This window comes from Elephas maximus, chromosome 2, assembly GCF_024166365.1.
Source record: "Elephas maximus indicus isolate mEleMax1 chromosome 2, mEleMax1 primary haplotype, whole genome shotgun sequence".
Taxonomy (NCBI): domain Eukaryota; kingdom Metazoa; phylum Chordata; class Mammalia; order Proboscidea; family Elephantidae; genus Elephas; species Elephas maximus.
The window spans coordinates 211,299,404-211,322,168 of NC_064820.1; the positions used below are offsets into that span (position 1 = coordinate 211,299,404).

Below are 22,765 nucleotides of genomic sequence, written 5' to 3' on the forward strand. Positions count from 1 at the left end.
GACACTATGATAGAACCTGTAGATGGTTAAAAATTGTAAAAGAATACTATAATTCTATGCTGATATATTTGAACTTATAGATGAATTTGTTTTTATAGAAACATAATCTGCCAACATTAAAATGAGAAGAAAACTTATTTAATTAAATTCAGCATCCATTCATTTATAAAAATGTCCTTTTAGGAAATTTGATACAAAATGAATTTTTTCTAAAATTTTTCGAAACTGAAAGAACAGATTACTAGAGCAAACACCAGTAAATTTGATGTTAGGGGCAAAATATTGAAACCTTTTCTTTTGAGATTAGAAATTGTGGTGGGGGGAGGAAAGTAAGCAGACATGTTTCTTTGGTTTCAAGGGATTTCTTTTACCTACCCAAACCAATTTACCTAGTAGCTCAAAATTAACAGTAAAATCTTGACTCAAAACTAAGGAACTGCTAACTACTCTGTAGCATTGAAAATTAGTCTTTTGGAGCTCAAAAAGGGTAGTAAATAACAAACCCACTACCTCTTGTGTGATTTAATGAAAATGACCCTGTGCTTCCTTAATTTTAATTTCAAAGGGTCTCATACCTACAAATATATAAAAGATGAAATTTTCAGATGTTAGTGTTTAATGCTAATGCAATAACTGTTAAGTGCTTTGTCACCATGGAAACTTGCATTCATTAAGGAAAAAAAAAATATTCTGTGTTAAGCTTTAGGAAAATCCCTAGTCTGTGAGAGCATTCTTCTTTTTGAAAGGAGATCCACTTCCTTAAAATTTGCAGATTGTTTATCAAACCATGTTGTTGTTAGGTGCTGTCCAGTGGCTTCCAACTCATAGCAACCCTGCGTACAATATAAGTAAATGCTGCCCGGTCCTGTGCCATCCTTACAATTCTTGGCATGATTGAGTCCATTGTTGCAGTCACTGTGTCAATCCATCTCATTGAGGATCTTCCTCTTTTTCACTGACTCTCTACTTTACCAAGCATGGTGTCCTTCTCCAGGGACTGAAACCTCCTGACAACATGTCCAAAGATGTGAGACAAAGTCTTGCCATGCTTGCTTCCAAGGAGGATTCTGACTGTACTTCTTCCAAGGCAGATTTATTCATTCTTTTGCAGTCCATGGTATATTCAGTATTCTTCGCCAACACCACAATTCAAAGGCATCAATTCTTCTTCAGTCTTCGTTATTCATGGTCCAGCTTTCACATGCGTATGAGACAACCAAAACCACCATGGCTTGGGTTAAGTGCGCCTTAGTATTCAAGGTGACATCTTTGCCTTTCAGCACCTTAAAGAGGTCTTTTCAGCAGATTTTCCCAATGAGATGTGTCTTTTGATTTCTTGACTGCTGCTTCCATGAGTTTGATTGTGGATCCAAGTAAAATGAAATCCTTGACAACTTCAATCTCTTCTCCATTTATCATGATGTGGCTTATTGGTCCAGTTGTGAGGAATTCTGTTTTCTTTATGTTGAGGTGTAATCCATACTGAAGGCTGTGATCTTGATCTTCATCAGTAAGTGCTTCAAGTCGACTTCACTTTCATCAAGCAAGGTTGTGTCATCTGCATATCACAGGTTGTTAGTGAGTCTTCCTCCAAACCTGATGCCACATTCTTCATATAGTCCAGCTTCTCATATTATTTGCTCAGCATACAGATTGAGTAGGTATGGTGAAAGGATACAACCCTGATGCACACCTTTCCTGACTTTAAATCACGCTGTATCCCCTTGTTCTGTTTAAATGACTGCCTCTTGATCTATGTACAGGTTCCTAATGAGTACAATTAAGTGTTCTGTAATTTCTATTCTTCACAATGTTATCCATAATTTGTTGTGATTGACACATTCAAATCCCTTTGCATAGTCAATAAAACACAGGTAAACATCCTTCTGGTATTCTTTGCTTTTAGCCAGGATCCGTCTGACATCAGCAATGATATCCCTGATTTCACCTTCTCTTCTGAATCTGACTTAAATTTCTGGCAGCTCCCTGTCAGTATACTGCTGCAGCTGCTTTTGAATGATCTTCAGCAAAATTTTACTTGCATGTGATATTAACGATATTGTTTGATAATTTCACATTCAGCTGCATCACCTTTCTTCGGAATAGTCATAAATATGGATCTCTTTCAGTAGGTAGATTGTCCAGGTAGCTGTCTTCCAAATGTTTTGGCATAGACAAGTGAGCACTTCCAGTGCTTCGTGCCTTTGTTGGAACGTCTCAACTGGTATTCCATCAGTTCCCGGAGCCTTGCTTTTTTGCCAATGCCTTCAGTGCAGCTTGGGCTTCTTCCTTCAATACCATCAGTTCCTGATTATATGCTACCTTCTGAAATGGTTGAAAGTTGACTTTCTTTTTTTTTTTTTTTTTGGTATAGTGACTTTGTGTGTTCCTTCCAACTTCTTTTGATGCTTCCTGCATTGTTTAATATTTTCCTCACAGGAGCCTTCAGTATTGTAACTCAAGGCTTGAAGTTTTTCTTCAGTTCTTTTAACATGTTCTTCCCTTTTGGTTTTCTATCTTCAGGTCTTTGAGCGAATGCTTGTAATACTTTGTCATCTCAGCTGCCCTTTGAAATCTTCTGTTTACCTTGACTTCATCATTTTTTCCTTTCAGTTTAACTAATTTATGTTCAAGAGCAAATTTCAGAGTCTGTTCTGACATCCATTTTGGTCTTTTCTTTCTTTCCTGTCTTTTTAATGACCTCTTGCTTTCTTCATGTATGATGTTCTTGATGTCATTACACAACTCTCTGGCCTCTGGTCTTTAGTGTTCGATGTGTCAGATTTATTCCTGAGATGGTCTCTGAAGTCGGGTGGGATGTACTCAAGGTCGTACTTTGGCTCTCATGGACTTGTTCTAGTTTTCTTCAGTTTCAGGTTGAACTTGCATATGAGCAATTGATGGTCTGTTCCTCAGTTGGCCCCTGGCCTTTTCCTGACTGATTATATTGAGCTTTTCCAGTGTCTCTTTCCACAGATGTGGTCAATTAAATTATAGGAAAATTAAATATTCTGTTATTGCTTTGAGCTAAAGTTTTTTTTTTTTTAACCATTGTAATTAGCCTGCTTTGAGCCACTTGTTTTTAGACACAAAATGGTCTCCCTACATGCATACGGAATAACAAAAACAACAAACAGGCCATTGCCTTTGAGTCAATTCTGACTCATAGTAACTCTATAAGACACAGTAGAAGTGCCTCTTATGGTTTCCAAGGAGCAGCTAGTGGATTCAAACTGCTGACCCTTTGGTTAGCAGCCACGTTCTTAACCACTATGCCACTAGTGCTCCGCATATGGAATAGCTATGCAAAATAAATGTTATGTTTTTATTTCTTTGTGTTTTGATTATTTTTAACAGAACAAAACAAAGAAGGCATCATCATCATTTTCTCCAACCTCATGCTGAAAGTACTATTGAGATTAAATTAGCTACCTATTTGGAAATAATGAATAAAACTGCAAATAATCATAAATAATCTGACTTTTTTTATACAGCAGTCAAAAGGAACCACAAACAAATGATCCACATTATGGGACTTAGTAGGATTGCTAGGTAAAAGTTAAAATGTGAAACCAATTATTTTTCTACATAACAAGGCTCAATTACATTTCTATGTTTTTAGAATATAAAACCTGACAAAGATAACATTTATAATGAATAATCTGATATCTAAAATAAATCTAGCACAAATTAGAAAGCTGCTACCCAAACTGTTTTAAAAACTTGACTTCTAAATTTTGGACTGGACGATTGAAAATTTTCCAGTCTATTCCCCCCAAATTTGACAGACATTCAATGTTATCCTACAAAAATATTAACAAGTATAATTGTCATAATCTGACTGTACTGGGCCCAAAATGGAGTTATATATACCTAGCCCCATGTCAGCAAATCAAATCCTAACTAAATTTCTATTTCTTGTAAATGCTTAATAACCTTCCCAGAAGCCAAAACTCAAGTCAATCAACTGACTGTTCTGGAAATGAAGCCTAAACTAACCAATTAGAATTTACATACGCAGTTTAAACTAGTTCAAAAATTTCCCATAATCCCAAATAAGATGTCCCCCAGTCAATCCAAAATTTACACAATTGCTTCCTTGTTCCTGTGTTTTTGTGATTACAAAAGTCCTTTCTCTTCATACTGCTCTATAGAACTTTTGTCTGATTCCAGTATCAGACTTCTCCAAATCGTGAATTGAAAAATAAAGCTTGTGAGTTTGTACACAAATTTAATATCGTGAAATTTTTTATTTTAACAACTGTGAAATTTGGCAGAGTGAATAAAAAAATAGGGCCAAGGACAGACAAAATATTGTAGAGGAAAACAAGGTATAAGGACTTGTTTATAAAGACTTATTACAAAGCTACAGGATATAGGATAAAGTTGTTTTGTTGCAAACATAGAAAAGAGAAAAAATGGAACAGAAAAAAGAGTCCATAAATATACTTATTTGGACACTTGATTTATGACAAAGTTGATATTGCAAAGCAGTGAGAAAATAATAATTTTTCAATAAAAGGTGTTGTGAAAATAGAATATTTAGAAATACTGGAACATTTTATCATAAATGAAATTATTTTCAAATGGACTGTGGATCTAAATATGAAAGATAAATTAGAAAAAAATCAAAAATTTAAAATAGGAAGTATCTGTGTTCTAGAAATTACCTTGGTGCAATGCTTATATCCCTTTTTATTGTTCAATTTTTTTTTCATTGTGCTTTAGATGAAAGTTTACAGAGAAAATTAGCTTCTCTTTAAACAATAAATACAGATATTATTTTGCAACATTGGTTGCCAACCCCACGACATGTCTTCACTCTCCACTTCTTTACCTTGGGTTCCCAGTTACCTGTTTTCCTGTCCCATCCTGCCTTCTAGTCCTTGCCCCTAGGCTGGTGTGGCCATTTAGTCTCGTTTTGTTTTATGGACCTGTCTAAATTTTTTTTTTTTTTAATCTTTGGATGAACAGTGAACCTCACGAGTGACTGCATTACTGAGCTAAAAAGGAGTCAGGGTTGTAGGAGGGGGCCATACTCTCGGAATTTCTCCAGTCTCTGTCAGACCAGTAAGCGTGGCCTTTTGTGCATGCGTGTGAATTAGAATTTTGTTCTACATTTTTCTCCAACTGTCTGGAACTTCCCATTGGCGACCCCTGACAGAGCAGTTGGTGGTGGTAGCCAGGCAACATCTAGTTGTGCTGGACTCAGTCTGCAGGAGGCTGTGGTAGCTGTGGTTCATTAGTCCTTTGGACAAATCTTTCCATTATGTCTTTGGTTTTCTTCATTTCTCTTGTTCCAGACAGGGTGAGACCAGTGGAGTATCTTAGATGGCTGCTTGCAAGCTTTTAAGACCCCAGATGCTACTCACCAAGGTAGGATGTAGAACATTTTCTTTATAAGCTATGTTATGACAATTGAGTTAGATGTTCCCCAAGACCATGGTCCCCAACACTCAGCTGAGTAATTTGGTCCCTCAAGGAGTATGAATGTGTCTGTGCAGCGTCCATGACTTTGCCTTGGTCAAGTTGTCCTGGGTTCTCCAGAAATGTGTACTGTCTTACCCTTCACCACAGTTCTCACTTATCTATTGTCTAGTGAGTTTTTTTCCTGTCCCTCTCCTCCCCTCCCTCGTAACCGTCAAAGATTGTTTTTGTGCCTGTGTATATGTGTAAAGTTTTTCATGAGTTTTTATAATAGTGGCCTCATACAATGTTTGTCCTTTAGTGATTGACTTATTTCACTCAGCATAATGCCCTCCAGAATCATCCATGTTCTGAGATATTTCACAGCTTCATCATTGTTCTTTATCATTGTGTAGCATTCCATTGGGGCCCTGGTGGCGCAGTGGTTGAAAGCTATGGCACGCTACAGCTGCTAAACAAAAAGTCGACAGATTGAATCCACCTCCAGTCCTTGAAAACTCTATGGAACTGTTCTACTCTGTCCTGTAGGGTCACTACGAACTGGAATTGACTCAACTACAATGAGTTTTTTTAATTTGGTTTAGTATTCCATTGTGTGTATGTACCATAGTTTGCTTACCCATTCATCTGTTGATAGGTACATAGGTTCTTTCCATCTTTTTGCTTTTGTGAATAAGTGTACAGTGAACACGGGTGTACATATGTCTATTCCTGTGACAGCTCTTATTTCTCTAGGATATAGTCCTAGGAACAGGATTGTTGGGTCATGTGGTACTTCTATTTCTAGCTTGTTAAGGAAGTGCCATATCATTTTCCAAAATGTCTGCATCATTTTCCAAAATGTCTGTATCATTTTGCAGTCTTCTCCAGCAGTGCATAACAGTTCCAATCTCCCTGCAGCATCTCCAACATTAGCTATTTTCTGTTTTCTTTTCTTCTTTTTGTTCGTGCCAGTAATGTTGGGCTGAGATGGTATCTCACTGTACTTTTGATTTGTATTTCTCTAATGGCTAATGATTGCAAGCATTTCCTCATGTGTCTGTTAGCTGCCTGAATGTCTTCTTTGTTGAAGTGTCTGTTCATATCCTTTGCCCATTTTTTTAATTGGCTTATTTGTCTTTTTGTTGTAGAGTTGTTGGATTTTCTTGTAGATTTTAGAGATTAAAAATTTGTCAGATATGTCATAGCCAAAAATTTTTCCCAGTCTGTAGGTTCTCTTTTAACTCTTTTAGGAAAGTCTTTTGATGAACATAAGTTTAATATTTAGAAGATGACAGTTATCTAGCTTTATCTCCTGGTGTTTTTTTTTTTTTTTTATTGTTAGTTACAGTTTGTACCTATTTATGCATGCATTAGGGCTCCTAGCGTTGACTCTATTTTTTTCTTCTATGATCTTTATAGTTTGTGGTTTTATATTTAGGTCTTTGATCTATTTTGAATTAGTTTTTCTGTATGGTGTAAGGTATGGGTCCTCTTTCATTTTTTTTTTAATTTTACAAATGAACATCTACTTTTTATGGCACCATTTGTTAAAAAAAAAAAAAGACTGTCTTTTCCCTATTTAATGGACTTTAGGCCTTTGTCAAAGATCAGGTGACCATAGATGGATGGATATACATATGGGTTCACTCTCCTGTTCCATTGAACAGTGTGTCTGCCATTTTTGCAGTGCCAGGCTGCTATGATGACCTTAGCTAGTAGGTTCTGAGGTCAGGTGGTATGAGGCCTCCTACTTTGTTCTTTTTCTTCAATAATACTTTACTTTTCTGGGCCTTTTTTGTTTCCATATAAAGTTGATGATCATTTTTTCCATCTCATTAAAGAATGCTGCTTGTATTTGGATTGGAATTGCATTGTACTTGTAGATTGCTTTGGGTAGAATTGGCATTTTCACAATGTTAAGTCTATCTATCCATGAGCATGGTATATTTTTCTATTTATGTAGGTCTCTTTTGGTTTCTTACAGTAGTGTTTTGTAGTTTTCTTTGCATAGGTCTTTTACATCCTTGGTAAGATTTATTCCTAAGTATTTTTTTTTTTACAGGCTATTTTTTTATTATTATTATAAATGGTATTGGTTTCCTGATTTCCTTTTTGTCATTCTCTTTATTGTTTTACAGAAGTCTAACTGATCTTTGTATGTTTACCTTGTATCCTGCTACTTTGGTGAATCATTCTAGTAGTTTTCTTGTGGAATCTTTTGGGTTCTGTATTGATAGTAACATATCATCTGTAAATATGGATAGTTTTACTTTTTCATTACCAATTTGGATGTCCTTTATTACTTTTGTTTGCCATATTGCTCTAACTAGGACTTCCAGCATAATGTTAAATAGGAGTGGTGTTAAAGGGCATCCTTGTCTTGCTCTTGTTCTCAGGTGGAATATTGTTAACCTCTCTCTGCTGAGAATGATATTGGTTGTTTGGTTTTATATAGATGTCCTTTAGTATGTTGAGGAATTTCCCTCATATTCCTATTTTATTGAGAGTTTTTATCAGGAATGGGTGTTGGACAATAAAGCATGCCTTTTCTGCATTGATAGAAATGACCATGAGATTATTTTCTTTTGTTTTGTTTATGTGCTGGATTGCATTGATTGCTTTTCTAATGTTGAATCATCCTTGCATACCTGATATGAATCCCACTTGGTCATGGTGTATTATTATTTTTTATATGATGCTGAATTCTATTGGCTGGAATGATATGTGCAAAGATCTGAAGTTAGAAAACCAAAAGGAAAGAACACACTTGACATTTCTCAAGCTGCAGGAACTGAAGAAAAAATTCAAGGCTTGTGTTGCAATTTTGAAGGATTCTGGGGGCAAAATATTGAATGATGCAGGAACCATCAAGAAAAATGTAAAAATTACAAAGAATCACTATACCAAAAAGATTTCTTTGACATTCAAGCATTTCAGTATATAGCACATGATCAAGAACCGATGGTACTGAAGAGTGAAGTCCAAGCTTCACTGGAGGCATTGGCAAAAAACAAGGCTCCAGAAATTGGTGGAATATCAGCTGAGATGTTTCAACAAATGGATGCAATGCTGGAGGTGCTTACTCATCTATGCCAAGAAATTTGGAAGACAGCTACCTGGTCAACCAACTGGAAGAGATCCATATTTGTGCTAATTCCAAAGAAAGGTGATCCATCAGAATGTGGAAATATTTGAACCATTTCCTGAATATCATATGCAAGTAAAACTTTGCTGAAGATAATTCAAAAACGGTTGCAGCCGTACACAAACAGGGAACTGCCAGAATTCAAGCTGGATTCAGAAGAGGACATGGACCCAAGGATATGGCTGCTGATACTAGATGAATCACGGCCTAAAGCAGAGAATAACAGAAAGATGTTTACCTGTGTTTTATTGACAATCCAAATGCATTTGACTATGTGGATCATAACAAATTATGTATAACATTCTGAAGAATAGGAATTCCAGAACACTTAATTGTGCTCATGAGGAACCTGTACATAGACCTGGAAGGAATTATTAGAACAGGACAAGGAGATACTGTGTGGCTTAAAATCAGGAAAGGTGTGTGTCAGTGTTGTATACTTTCACAATACTTATTAAATCTGTATTCTGAGCAAATAATCTGAGAACCTGGACTATATCAAGAAGAATGTGGCATCATGATTGGAGGAAGACCAATTAACAGTCTTGATAAGCAGATGACACAACTTTGTGTTGGAAAAGCAAAGGGGACTTGAAAAACTTACTGATGAAGATCAGCGACTACCACCTTCATGGGGAAGGATTTCCCTCTCTTTTGTGGGTTCTGGGGGGAAGGGCCTTATCATCAATCTTCCCAGGGTCTAGGCACTTCTAAGCACAGGGACCCTGGGTCCAAAGGATGCTTTCCATTGTTGACGCTTCATTCTTGGTGGTATGTGGTTCCCCTCCTCTCTGCTCAATTCTCTCTTTTATATCTCAAAAGAGATTGACTCAAAATGCAAACTAATACTGTAGAATGAATGCAGCCTCGTTAACATATTGCCTTTAATCCTGCCTCATTAACATCATAGAGGTTAGGATTTACAACATATAAGTACATCAGTTTGTAAAATAGTGGTCAACTACAAAATACTGGGTATCATAGCCTAGCCAAGTTGACACACATTTTTGGGGGACACAATTCAATTCATGACATTTTACCCTTTGAACCCCCCAAATTCATGTCCTTGCCACATGTAAAACATATTCATCCAATCATATTACCCCATAAGTCTTCAATCAAATCCAAGTCCTAATTCCATCCTGGGGCAAAATCCCTCTTCATCTGTGAAATATGGCATACAAGTTCTCTGCTTGCAAAGTTCAATGGTGGAACAGACACAAGGTAGACACTTCTATTGGAGGGAAAGAATGGATAACAGACACCAAGTAAGTCAGCAGAACACATTACATTAGCTCTAGAGCCTGGAAATAGCCCTCGGTTCTTTGAGACCCTTAAGAATATTGAATACACCATGCACTACCAGAAGAATGAACAAATCTGTCTTGAAAGAAGTACAATCAGAATGATCCTTAGAAACAAGAATGGCAAGACTTCATCTCACATGCATTGGACATGTTATCAGGAGGGGCCAGTCCCTGGGGAAGGACTTTATGCTTGGTAAAGGAGAGGGTCAACAAAAGAGAGAAAGACCCTCAATGAGATGGATTTCGTCAGTGGCTGCAATAATGGGATCAAGCATAGCAATGATTCTGAGGGTGGCGCAGGACCAGGTAGTGTTCTGTTCTGCTATACATGGTGTCCCTCCTAGTTTGAACAAACTCAGTGGCACCTACCAGCAACAAAAATATATATACAAGCACATACATTGTTCTAACAGAACAAGGTGATCTGTGTGTTTTAAAGATAAGAAAAGTGTGTGTCAGGGTTGTATCCTTTCACCATACTTGTTCAATGTGTATGCTGAGCATATAATCCAAAAAGCTGGACTATATGAAAAAGAACATGGCACCAGAATTGAAGGAAGACTCATTAACAACCTGCAATATGCAGATGACACAATCTTGCTGAAAGTGAAGAGGACTTGGAGCACTTACTGATGAAGATCAAAGACCAGAGCCTTCAGGATGGATTATGCCTTGATTTAAAGAAAATCAAAATCCTCACAACTGGACCAATAAGGCACATCATGAATAACGGAGAAATTGTTTTATAAAAAATTTTTTTTTTTTTTTATATAGGAGACCACAATTCAACTCAGCAATGTATATGCTTTTACATACAGTGTTATGTTTTCCTTGTGTAACATATAGATATTTGTGTTTCTATATATACTTTATATACCTGTATTTTTTCATCTAGACTTATTTTATATCTATCTTTATGCTGAAAGCCATGAGTTCACACCTAACACCTATAATTCCAATTCAATATATACACAGCAGAACATACACCAATTAAACAATTTCAATATGTACAACTCAGTGACATTTATTACATTCATCGAGTTATGCAACCTTTCTCACTGTCCTTTTCTGAGTTGTTCCTCCCCCATTGACTTAAACTTACTGCCCCAAAAGTTTCCTATCTAATCCTTCAAGTCATTGTTGTCAATTTGATCCCATATAGGTGGTTCCTGTTGTTATAATGTGCTGTCGGGTCAATTCCAAGTCATAGTGACCCTACATGCTAGATAAATATAGATGATAGATAGATTAGATAGATGATGGTAGATAGGTAGATAGATGATAGATAGATAGATAGATAGATAGATAGATAGATAGATAGATAGATAGATAGATAGATAGATAGATAGATAGATAGATAGATAGATGATACATACATACATAGATAGGTACATAGATAGACACATAGATAGATACATAGATGCGTAGATAGATAGATACGTACACACATAGATAGATAGACACATAGATACATACATAGATAGACCAATCAATCCCAAGATAGATCTTAAAAGATTACAATTTTCAAGGCAGACATCCTTTACTAGTTAAACTGAACTATTGCTTGATTTTAAGAAGACTTCAGGGAATATTTTTGCTTTAAGGTTTAGAAATTATGGCAGAGCAATATTTGCAATGGTCTATTCAAGATTTGAAATTTTATTCTATGTTTCCCACTTTTGATCAGGATTCTCCTACAGAATGTTTGATCAAAACATTCAGTAGTGGTGGTTGGGCACCATTCACCTTACGCTTTCATGGCAAATTCAGTGCTAAAATCATTAGATGGGTACCAATAGCATAGTGTTATGGATTGAACTATTTCCCACAAAAATGTGTGTAAATTTGGCTAGGCCATGATTCCAAGTATTGTGTAGCTGTCCACTGTTTTGTCATCTGATGTGATTTTTCTATGCATGTAAATCCTACCTCTATGATGTTAATGAAGCAAGATAAGAGGCAGTTGTATTAATAAGTCAGGACTCAATCTACAACATTAGGTTGTATCTTGAGTCAATCTTTTTTGAGACATAAAAGAGAGAAGCAAGCATAGAGACAGCGGGTCTCATTACCACCAAATAAGAAGAGCCATAAGCACACGTCTTTTGGACCCAAGGTCCCTGAACTGAGAATCTCCTAGACCAGGGGAAAAGTGATGACAAGGACCTTTCCCCAGAGCCAACAGAGAGTGAATGACATCCCCAGTAGCTGAGACCATAAATTCAGACTTCTAACCGCTTAGACTGTGAAATAATAAATCTGTTTGTTAAAGTCATCCACTTTTGGTATTTCTGTTAAAACAGCATTAGATAACTAAGACAGGTAGGTGCCAGTAATTTTGGGGCAAGTGTTTCCTTCTCCTATTCCTTACTTTCCTTCTTTTGCTCCAGGCAAATAGGTACCAATTATTGTACTTTGGAATGCTCCTTGCAAGCTTTTAAGACTTCAGACACTACACAATGAACTGGGAGGTAGAAAAGAAATACGGAACACATTATTAGGCCAATCAAATGGGATGTTCCATGAAACCATGATCCTATACCTCCAAACCAAGGAGCCAAATCACATGAGGTGTTTGGTTTTATATAAGCCTCAGTAGCTATTTTTTATGATTGTTATACATATATCTACCACACAACTTTTGCCAATTCAACTTTTTACAGGTGTACAACATATTGACAGCAATCACATTAATGAGCTGTGCAATCCTACCCTGAATCAGTGTGATTTTTCCTTCACCATAAACTGAAACTCAGTACTCCATTAACAATAACCCTCCTTTATTCCTCCCTCCTGCCCCTGGTAGCCACCAATAAACTTTGGTCCCTATGCATTTGCCTGTTCTTATATTTTTATATAAGTGCTGTCATAAAATACGTGTCCTCTTATGGCTGACTTATTTCACTCAGCATAATGTCTTGAAGCTTCATCCATATTTTAGAATTTATCAAGACTTCCATCCATATTGTAGCTTATATCAAGAGTTCATTTCTCTTACCGGCTAAGTAGAATTCCATTGTATGTACGCACCACATTTTCTTTATTTGTCCATTGATGGGCATTTAGGTTGTTTCCACACTTTGGCTATCGTGAATAGTGCTGCGATAAACATTGGTGTACAAATAACTGTTGCAGTTTCTGCTTTCAAGTCTACTGGATATATACCTAGGAGTGCAATTATTGGGTCACTTGGTAGTTCTAGTTTTATATATTATTCAATAAATGCATAACATTGTACATACAAGCACATACATTGTTAGTAACCAATCTGCCAACGCTGATATTAACCCTTTCTCCTGTGTGAATATTCTCAATGCACATGGGCTGGTCCATTCCTCCCACGTTGGTACCCAGTTTTCCCATCTCTAGCTTTGACATCCTACATCAATCTTCCTGGCTGCATTGATACCCTCCACAGCCTGCTCAGGACCTGACATCCATGCTGTAGGGCTTCCTTGATGAGGCACTGCCCCTTATTCTAAGATGCTTACTAGGCTATCATGCACTCACTTCCCAAAAGCACTGGTATGTATCCTATGAGGCCCATGTAATGATTTTAGGACTGAATTGTCAAATTACAAAGGAGGAGAAGGGAAGAGAAGGCAGTGGTAATAAGACATCCAGAACAGTCAATAAGTTGCACACCTATAAAAAGTTGAATTGGTGGAGGCAGGGCCAAGATGGAGGAGTAGTCAGAAACTTCTGGTGGTCCCTCTTACAACAAAGACCTGAAAAAACAAGAGAACCGATTACATGTATGATAAGCTAGAAACCCTGAGCATCAAAGGCAAAGTTAAGAAATTGGACTGAGTGACAGGGGAGGGAGAGAAGGTACAGAAGCAATGAGGAGTTGCCAAGTAGGTGGGAGTGCCTCAGCCCTGATTCCCTGGCATGACTGCACCAGGGCTGGTGGTAGTGTTTGGGTACATTGCTGCTTCAGCAAAGAAGGCAAATGAAATGGTGCATCCCTGATTCCCTGGTGCAACTGTGGTGGAACTGGCGGTGTGGCATCCAGGACATGGCTGCTTCAGTGAAAGAAGGAAAGCAAGCTGGTGCTGCCCTGACCACCTGTCGGGACTGTGGTGGGACCGAGCCAATGCACAGAAGCTACACACACCTCTGGAATCTGAGATAATTTAAGTGCTTTTGGCACAAGATAAGTGATTTTCTCTAGTTTAAAGCACGGATCTAATAACTCCTCTTTTTGAAAGAACTCTCTCCCATCTATCTGACCCTTCCTTCCTCTGCCCCAGCTGGCTTCAGTAACACTTGATTTCACTGTGCCTGAGATGGGTTCTGCTGTGCTTCCTGAGCCATTCTCCTGGCCTTGGAGTAGGAACAAATTAACAAGTGGGGGAAAAATATTCTGCCGACTCCCCTAACCTGGAAACTCAGAGCAGAAGCAGCTCCTGTCCAGGCACAAGTGGTCCACAGACTGTCTTTCACCCCTGTGTGGATCCAGGTGGTCCCATTACAGCAGATAGGATCTGGCTGTTATATTGCAAGGGCAAATCTGTTTGAGGTGTGACTGTAACTGTTTCAACTGTGCAGTGGAGAGGTGGGTTTTCGATATTTTACACTGCTCTTCCTATTAAGCACTGCCCTCACCTACCCTCAGCACAACAGCAGGGCTCTAAACACTGGTGACTCCACCCATGACACCTAGCCATCCACAACAATGTCCAAGGATATGGTGCCTCCCAATCATTATAGTTAAAAGCATTGAGTGCCTATGGTACGGCTGCAGAGCCCACCCACCAGAGTGCTCTAGGCAGCAGGGTTGTGGCTTACTCACAGACACTCAGGGAAAGGTTGTCAGCCCCCTGTCTTCCTAAGAGTATAGCCCCTGCTGCTACCAGAAACCTGTGCATACACCAATCACCATTGTAGGTGAGATCCTGCACCACATACTAGGTGACCAAATACCTGGACACCTGAGCTGAATTTATACAAAAATACGGAATTGACTTCTAGGCTTATGTACCTGGTAAAGACCTAGCCATCTGGTGACAGGACACTAGTGCTTCAAAGGCTCCAATAATCAAGTTAGCTCACTCTATTAGCCTATTTGGGTATATCAAAACAAAACAAAGCAAGAATCTAGGGCACAGTGAGCAACATAAAACCGCACCCAGTGAGCAAACATAAAATAAATTAATGCAACAACTTATAGATGGCTCGGAGAGAACAGTAGATACCAATTCTCATAAAGAAACAGACCATGATTGCTTCAACAAACTCCAAAAATAAATAAATAAATAAAAATAAATGAATCTTCCAGATAAATGAATCTTCCAGATGAAAATGTGCTCCTGGATGTAGAATACAAAAGATTAATATCCAGAACTCTTCAGGAGATCAGGCAAAGTGCAGAACATGCCAGCGAGCACATAGGTAAAGCAGTCGAGGAAATTAAGAAGATTAATTAAGAACATAATGAAAAATTTAATAGGCTACAAGAATCCATACAGAGACAGCAGTCAGAAATTCAGAAGGTTAACAACAAAATTTCAGAATTAGAAAACTCACCAGAAAGCCAGTGGAGCAGAACTGAGGAAATGGAAGTCAGAATTAGTGAGATTGAAGATAAAATGCTTGGCAACAATATATTCAAAGAAAAATTAGAAAAAAAGTTTTAAAAAATGAGGAGACCTTAGAAACATGTCAGACTCTATCAAGAGAAATCCCCTATGAGTGAATGGAGTACCAGAACAGGGAGGGATAACAGAAAATACAGAGAAAATTGTTGAGGACTTGGTGGCAAAAAATTCCCTGACATTTTGTTAAAGATGAGAAGATATCTATACAATATGTTCATCGAATCCCATACAAGGTAGATCCCAAAAGAAAGTCACCAAGACACATTATAATTAAACTTGCCAAAACCAAAAATAAAGAAAAAAATTTAAGAGTGGCCAGGGATGAATGAAAAGTCACCTACAAAGGAGAGTCAATAAGCATAAGCTCAGAGGAGGCGAGGCCAAGATGGCAGAATAGACAGATGCTTTCGGCAAGCCGTCTTCAACAAAGACCCGAAAAAACAAATGAAACAAGAATATTTATGACAAGATAGGAGCCCTGAACATCAAAGGCAAAGTTAGAAAATGAACTGAGTGGCAGGGAGAGGAAGAGATGGTTCAGAAGAAGAGAGAAGATACCGGACCAGAATTGCCGGGAGCCCTCAGGCTCCATTCTCGAGAGCAGTGGCAGTGGGCTGATACTAGATTTCAGCTGCAGTATCCTCAGGGAGAAGCAGCGAGCCACACAGCCTACTCACACCTCTGGAACCAGAGAAGAAGAGCACTCTTGGCAAAACGAAGTACTTGCATATATTTTACCAAGCCCCCTTCCCCCTAGCTGGCTTTAGTGGCTGTCGATTCCCCTGTCGAGCACCTAGAGCCATCCTCCTGGACTTGGATAAGGAATAAATTTGCAACTGCGAGAAAAGATAATTTGCCAGCTCGACTAACCAGGGAAGCTAAGGACAGAAGCGGTTCCTTTCACACCTGCATGGACCTGTGTGGGCCTATTTCAGGAGAATAGGCCCTTGCTGGAAGACTACAACAGTTTCAGCTGTGTGGTGGAGAGGTGGGTGCTTGATGTTTGGCAACGCTTTACCTATAAAACAAGGTCTTCACCTACCCATATCAGGAGCCTAAGGACTGGTGGCTCCACTCAGGTCATACAGCAACCCGCAACAGGGGTCAAAGGCTAACTGGTACCTCCCAGGTACCTCCTTACAAACAAAAACATTGGGAGCCCATATCCATCTGCAGAGCCCACCCACCTGTATGCTCTAGGGAAGAGGGACACACTTTCCTCAGAGACACATGGGGGACAATTCTCAGAACAACAGAATGAAACACTGCCTGGTCCTGAGCCATCCTTACAATCGTTGTTATGCTTGAGTTTATTGTTGCACCCACTGTGTCAATCCACCTTGTTGAGGGTCTTCCTCTTTTCCACTGACCCTGTACTCTACCAAGCACGATGTCCTTCTCCAGGGAATGATCCCTCTGGCAACATGTCCAAAGTATGTAAGACACAGTCTCGCCATCCTTGCTTCTAAGGAGCATTCTGGTTGTACTTCTTCTAAGACAGCTTTCTTCTTTCTTTTGGCAGTCCATGGTATATTCAATATGCTTTGCCAACACCACAATTCAAAGGCATCAATTCTTCTTCAGTCTTCCTTATTCATTGTCCAGCTTTCACATCCATACGACGCAATTGAAAATACACGGTGAGGAACACCTTATTCTTCAAGGTGACATCTTTGCTTTTCAACACTTTCCAGAGGTCCTTTGCAGCAGATTTACCCAATGCAATGTGCGTTTTGATTTCTTGACTGCTGCTTTCATGGCTGTTGATTGTGGATCCAAGTAAAATGAAATCCTTGACAGGTTCTATCTTTTCTCCGTTTATCATGATGTACCGCACTGGTCCAGTTGTGAGGATTTCTGTTTTCTTTATGTTGAGGTGCAATCTATACTGAAGGCTGTGGTCTTTGATCTTCATTAGTAAGTGATTCAAGTCTTCTTCACTTTCAGCAAGCAGGTGGCTCTCGTGGGCTTGCTCTGATTTTCTTCAGTTTCAGCTTGAACTTGCATATGAGCAATTGATAGCCTGTTCCACAGCCGGCCCCTGGCCTTGTCCTGACTGATGATATTGAATTTTTCCATCGTCTGTTTCCACAGATGTAGTCAATTTGATTTCTGTGTGTTCCATCTGTTGAGGCCCATGTGTATAAAAAACCCAAAAATCCAGTGCCGTCGAGTCAATTCCAACTCATAGCGACCCTATAACGACCCTATAGGACAGAGTAGAACTGCCCCAGAGTTTCCAAGGAGCGCCTGGCAGATTCAAACTGCCGGCCTTTTGGTAAGCAGACATAGCACTTAACCAGTACACCACCAGGGTTTCCGCCCATGCATATAGTCACCATTTATGTTGGTGAAAGAAGGTATTTGCGATGAAGAAGTTGATGGTCTTGCAAAATTCCATCTCTAGATCTCTGGCATTGTTTCGATCACCAAGGCCATGTTTTGCAACTGCTGGTCCTTCTTCTTTGTTTCCAGCCTTCGCATTCCAATCACCAGTAATTATCAATGCATCTTGATTGCATGTTTGATCAATTTCAGAATGCAGGAGCTGATTAAAAATCTTCTATTTCTTCATCTTTGGCTCTAGTGGTTGGTGGGTAAGTTTGAATAATAGTTGTATTAACTGGTATTCCTTGTGCCAGTGCCGTCAAGTCGATTCCGACTCATACCAACCCTGTAGGACAGAGTAGAACTGCCCCATAGAGTTTGCAAGGAGTGCCTGGCAGATTCGAACTGCTTCCTTGTAGGCATATGGATATTATCCTATCATTGACAGCATTGTACTTCAGGATAGATCTTGACCCATTCTTTTTGATAATCAACGCAGCATCATTGCTCTTCAGGTTGTCGTTCCCAGCATAGTAGATTATATGATTGTCTCATTCAAAAAGGCCAATACCAGTCCATTTCAGCTCACTAATGCCTAGGATATTGATGTTTATGGGTTCCATTTCATTTTTGACGATTTCCAATTTTCCTAGATTCATACTTTGTACATTCTAGGTTCCAATTATTAATGGATGTTTGCAGCTGTTTCTTCTCATTTTGAGTCATGCCACATCAGCAAATGAAGGTCCCAAAAGATTTACTCCATCCACGTCATGAAGGTCGACTCTACTTTGAAAAGGCAGCTCTTCCCCAGGCATCTTTTGAGTGTCTTCCAACTTTGGGGGCTCATCTTCCAGCACTATATTACACAATGTTCTTCTGCTATTCATAAGGTTTTCACTGGCTAATGCTTTTCAGAAGTAGACTTTCAGGTCCTTCTTGCTAGTCTGTCTTAGTCTGAAAGCACAACTGAAACCTGTCCTCCGTGGGTGACCCTGCTGGTATCTGAATACTGGTGGCATAGCTTCCAGCATCACAGCAACAAGCAAGCCTCCACAGTACAACAAACTGACAGACACATGGGGGAGGGACAATGTTAGAAGCCCTAATACATGGCATAAACAGTATACAAAACATTACTAACAATGCAGAAGAAAAAAAACTAGATAACTGGGAGCTCCTAAAATCAAACACCTATGCTCATCCAAAGACTTCATCAAAAGAGTAAAAAGATTGCGTACAGACTGGGAAAAAGTTTTTAGCTATGACATTTCTGATCAGTGCCTAACCTCTAAAATCTACATGATACTGCAAAAACTCAACTACGAAAAGACAAATAACCCAATTAAAAAATGGGCAAATGATATGAACAGATACTTCAGTAAAGAAGACATTCAGATAGCTAACAGATACATGAGGAAGTGCTCACAATCATTAGCCATTAGAAAAATGCAAATCAAAATTACAATGAGATTCCATCTCACTCCAACAAGGCTGGCATTAATCCAAAAAACACAAAATGTTAAATGTTGGAGAGGTTGTGGAGGTACTGGAACACTTATACACTGCTGTTGTGAATGTTAAATGGTACAACCACTTTCAAAATCGATTTGGTACTTCCTTAAAGCTAGAAATAGAACTACCACACAATCCAACAATCCCATTCCTTGGAATATATCCTCGAGAAATAAGAGCCTTTACACAAACAGGTATAAGCACACCTATTTTCATTGCAGCACTGTTTACAATAGCAAAAAGTTGGAAGCAGCCAAGCTGCCCATCAGTGAATGAATGGATAAATAAATTGTGGTGCATTCACACAATGGAATTCTATGCATTAATAAGGAACAGTGATGAATCTGTGAAACATTTCATAACATGGAGGAATCTGGAAGGCATTATGCTGAGTGAAATTAGTCAGTTGCAAAAGGACAGATATTGAATAAGACCATTATTATAAGAACTTGAGAAATAGTTGAAACAGAGAAGAAAATATTCTTTGATGGTTACGAGAGGGGGGAGGGTGGTAGGGTGAGAGAGGGATATTCACTAATTAGATAGTAGATAAGAACTACTTTAGGTGATGGGAAAGACAACACACAATACAAGCGAGGTCAGCACAACTGGACTAAACCAAAATCAAAGAAGTTTTCAGAATAAACTGAATGCTTCGAAGGCCAGCGTAGCAGGGGCAGAAGTTTGGGGACCATGGTTTCAGGGGACATCTGAGTCAATTGGCATAATAAAATCTATTAAGAAAACATCCTGCATCCCACCTTGGAGAGAGGCATCTGGGGTCTTAAACACTAGCAAGCGGCCGTCTAAGATTTATTAGTGGGTCTCAACCACCGGGATCAAAGGAGAATGAAGAACACCAAAGACACAAAATAATTATGAGCCAAAGATACAGAAAGAATCATACCCTGAATCGTTTCAGAGGTTACTGACGTCTTTAGGTACACACAGAAGCCAAAACTGAGGAAGACAATCAGCAGAAGAATGTGAGAGACACAGGTGGAAAATGCCTTTCCTTGGTCTCGTCTTGGAAACAAGCACAGTAGAGAAGATGTGAATATATGACACAGTATTGAAGATAGAGCAGCTAACACCATACCCTATGGCAGAGATAAGAATTACAAGCTGATTGTTGAAAGTGTCAGAGCAGGAGAGTCTCAGTGGAGAAGGAATATCACAGAAGAGTGTATAGACCACATTGGACTGACAGGAGGACAGGTGGAATGTGTTGCCAGTGTGTACACCTGAATAGACGGGACCACTGAGTAAGGAGGCCGGTGTCGTCCATATACAGAATTGATGATTCATAATGACAGTGTGGTGGAGGGGTTTGCAGATGGCCACATAGCGCTCCCAGGCCATCATGGTAAGGAACATCAACTCCACATATCCACAGTAAAGGACCAGGAAGTTCTGAGCTGCACAACCAGCCACTGAAATCGTCCATTTGTCAGTGAAAGAGTTTATACAAACATTGGAAACAGTGGCAGAAATGTGGCACATATCTAAGATGGACAGATTCCTGAGGAAGAAACACATGGGTGTGTGAATGTTCTGGTCAAGTGTGGCAGCAATGACTATGAGAAGATTCCCTAACAGGATGGCCAGGTACATCAGTAGGAATAACATGGCATGTAGGCACTTTAGCTCCCACTCATCTGGGTACTGGGTCATCAGCAAAGCCCGTGAGAAGAAATTCAGTCACCATGGTAGAACTGGCCATTTTCTGGTAATGCTATTTGACCTGGAAAGCAAAAGGGATAAAACCATGAAATACATGAAATGTATGAAACATACAAATAATTAACATAATCACTTCAAATTTAAACTCATTTATTTAAATCATTTTTATTTTATACAGTCAACTTTCATGTGCAGGAAATGTCTATTTGTCTTTTGATCTGGTTTATTTATTATCACCTCTCATTAGCTAAGAGAGCAAAATACTAAGGATGAGGCTCTCAAATCCAATTGTCTGTGTCTGATGCTTAGTAGTGTTGCTCATTTTCCTCAATAATATCTACCTTATAAATTTTTTAAATGAAGATTAAATTAGTTAAGTTAAGCAAAACTTCCAAGCAGTGTTAAGTCTTATTGACAGTTAAGTTAAATTAAAAAAGTTCAATTAAATTAGTTAAGATAAGCAAAATTCCCAAACAGTGTTAATTCTTATTGACAGTTAAGTTCAATTAGGAATTGGACACCACATTCAGCCTGGATATTGAATAAATAGTACAGGTCTAGCTCAGTGCTCTTCAAAGTGTGGTGTACAGATTGGCATGAGTCCATGGCTTGCTTCATATCACTTTTCACACGATAAGTAGAGAAATTGAGGTTAAGAGTTTCTGCACTTTTATAACACCTTTGCATCACCATGACACTCAAGGTGAGATTGGTGTGTTAAATATTAAATAATAAAATTAAATATTTTTAATTTTTCTAGAAATGTATTTTTATTTTAGTTTTTAAAAACAATCAGTCAGCAAAAGTTTGGAGGACAAATAAAACTGGTCTTCACTACACCTAGTTCAAGAGGCACCAGTGTAGATAAAGTAAACCTTGGTCAAGAAGATTTCTATGTGATCCCATGAAGAAGTAAATACTGAATATTTACTACAATACATTTTAAAGTGTTTTTCTACATTCGTGAGCAATGTAAAGTTAACATTATTCAATTGTATATAGTTGAGATACAATCTAGAGATACCTTTACATCTTTATCTTCTGAACGCTATTTCCATCTTACAAATTCAGTTTCTATAATCATTATGTTACAATCTAAATTTACTCTTAATTTTGACACTGATCCCACACAAATATTTATCTTCCACAGATAATAATCCAAAAGTTTCACATGCTAAGTATAACCCCTTTATTTTTCATCTCGGCTTTCCCTAACAAATTAGGTATTTTTTTAATATCCATACTTCTAATCCCTTGTCGTTTAATTGTCTCTCTTCAATTGCCTGAACATCAAAATTGCCACCATTACTGTATCACCAGATTCAATGTTAATAATCTAAACTATAACTTGATATGATTTTTATATAGGAAAATATTCATGCCACTATAATATTAAAAGTATCCATTAATACAAATAATTTGTTAACGAAGAATCAGTCTCAAAAAAATTAAGAAAATATTTACATTTTCAAGAAGTGTTAATTATGAGAGTTTTGGCTCAACCTAAAGCTAACTCATTAAAGTTTTACACTCTTTTGGCAATCTCACATTTGTCTCCTTTGATTTTAGTAAAATCTTTCACAACATTGATAAGTTGTGGTTCCTACCACATCACTCATTGACCTTAGGTCATCTACTTTTAGTGTTTTCTTTCTCTTTTATAGCATTAAAATTCCTCCTCTCTAGATACATCTTATTTCTTGTCTTCCTCACTTGCTGAGCAATCCTCCATTGATTTCCTTTCTCATAGCCATAGAAAATATTCCAGAACTCTTAAT

General features: G+C 38.3%; 1 pseudogene; it reads right to left on the reverse strand.

The window, feature by feature from the left end:
• Positions 1-4,542: 4,542 nt before the first annotated feature.
• On the reverse strand, positions 4,543-21,027 carry LOC126068165 (olfactory receptor 14C36-like; annotated as a pseudogene).
• Between the last annotated feature and the right edge of the window lie 1,738 nt (positions 21,028-22,765).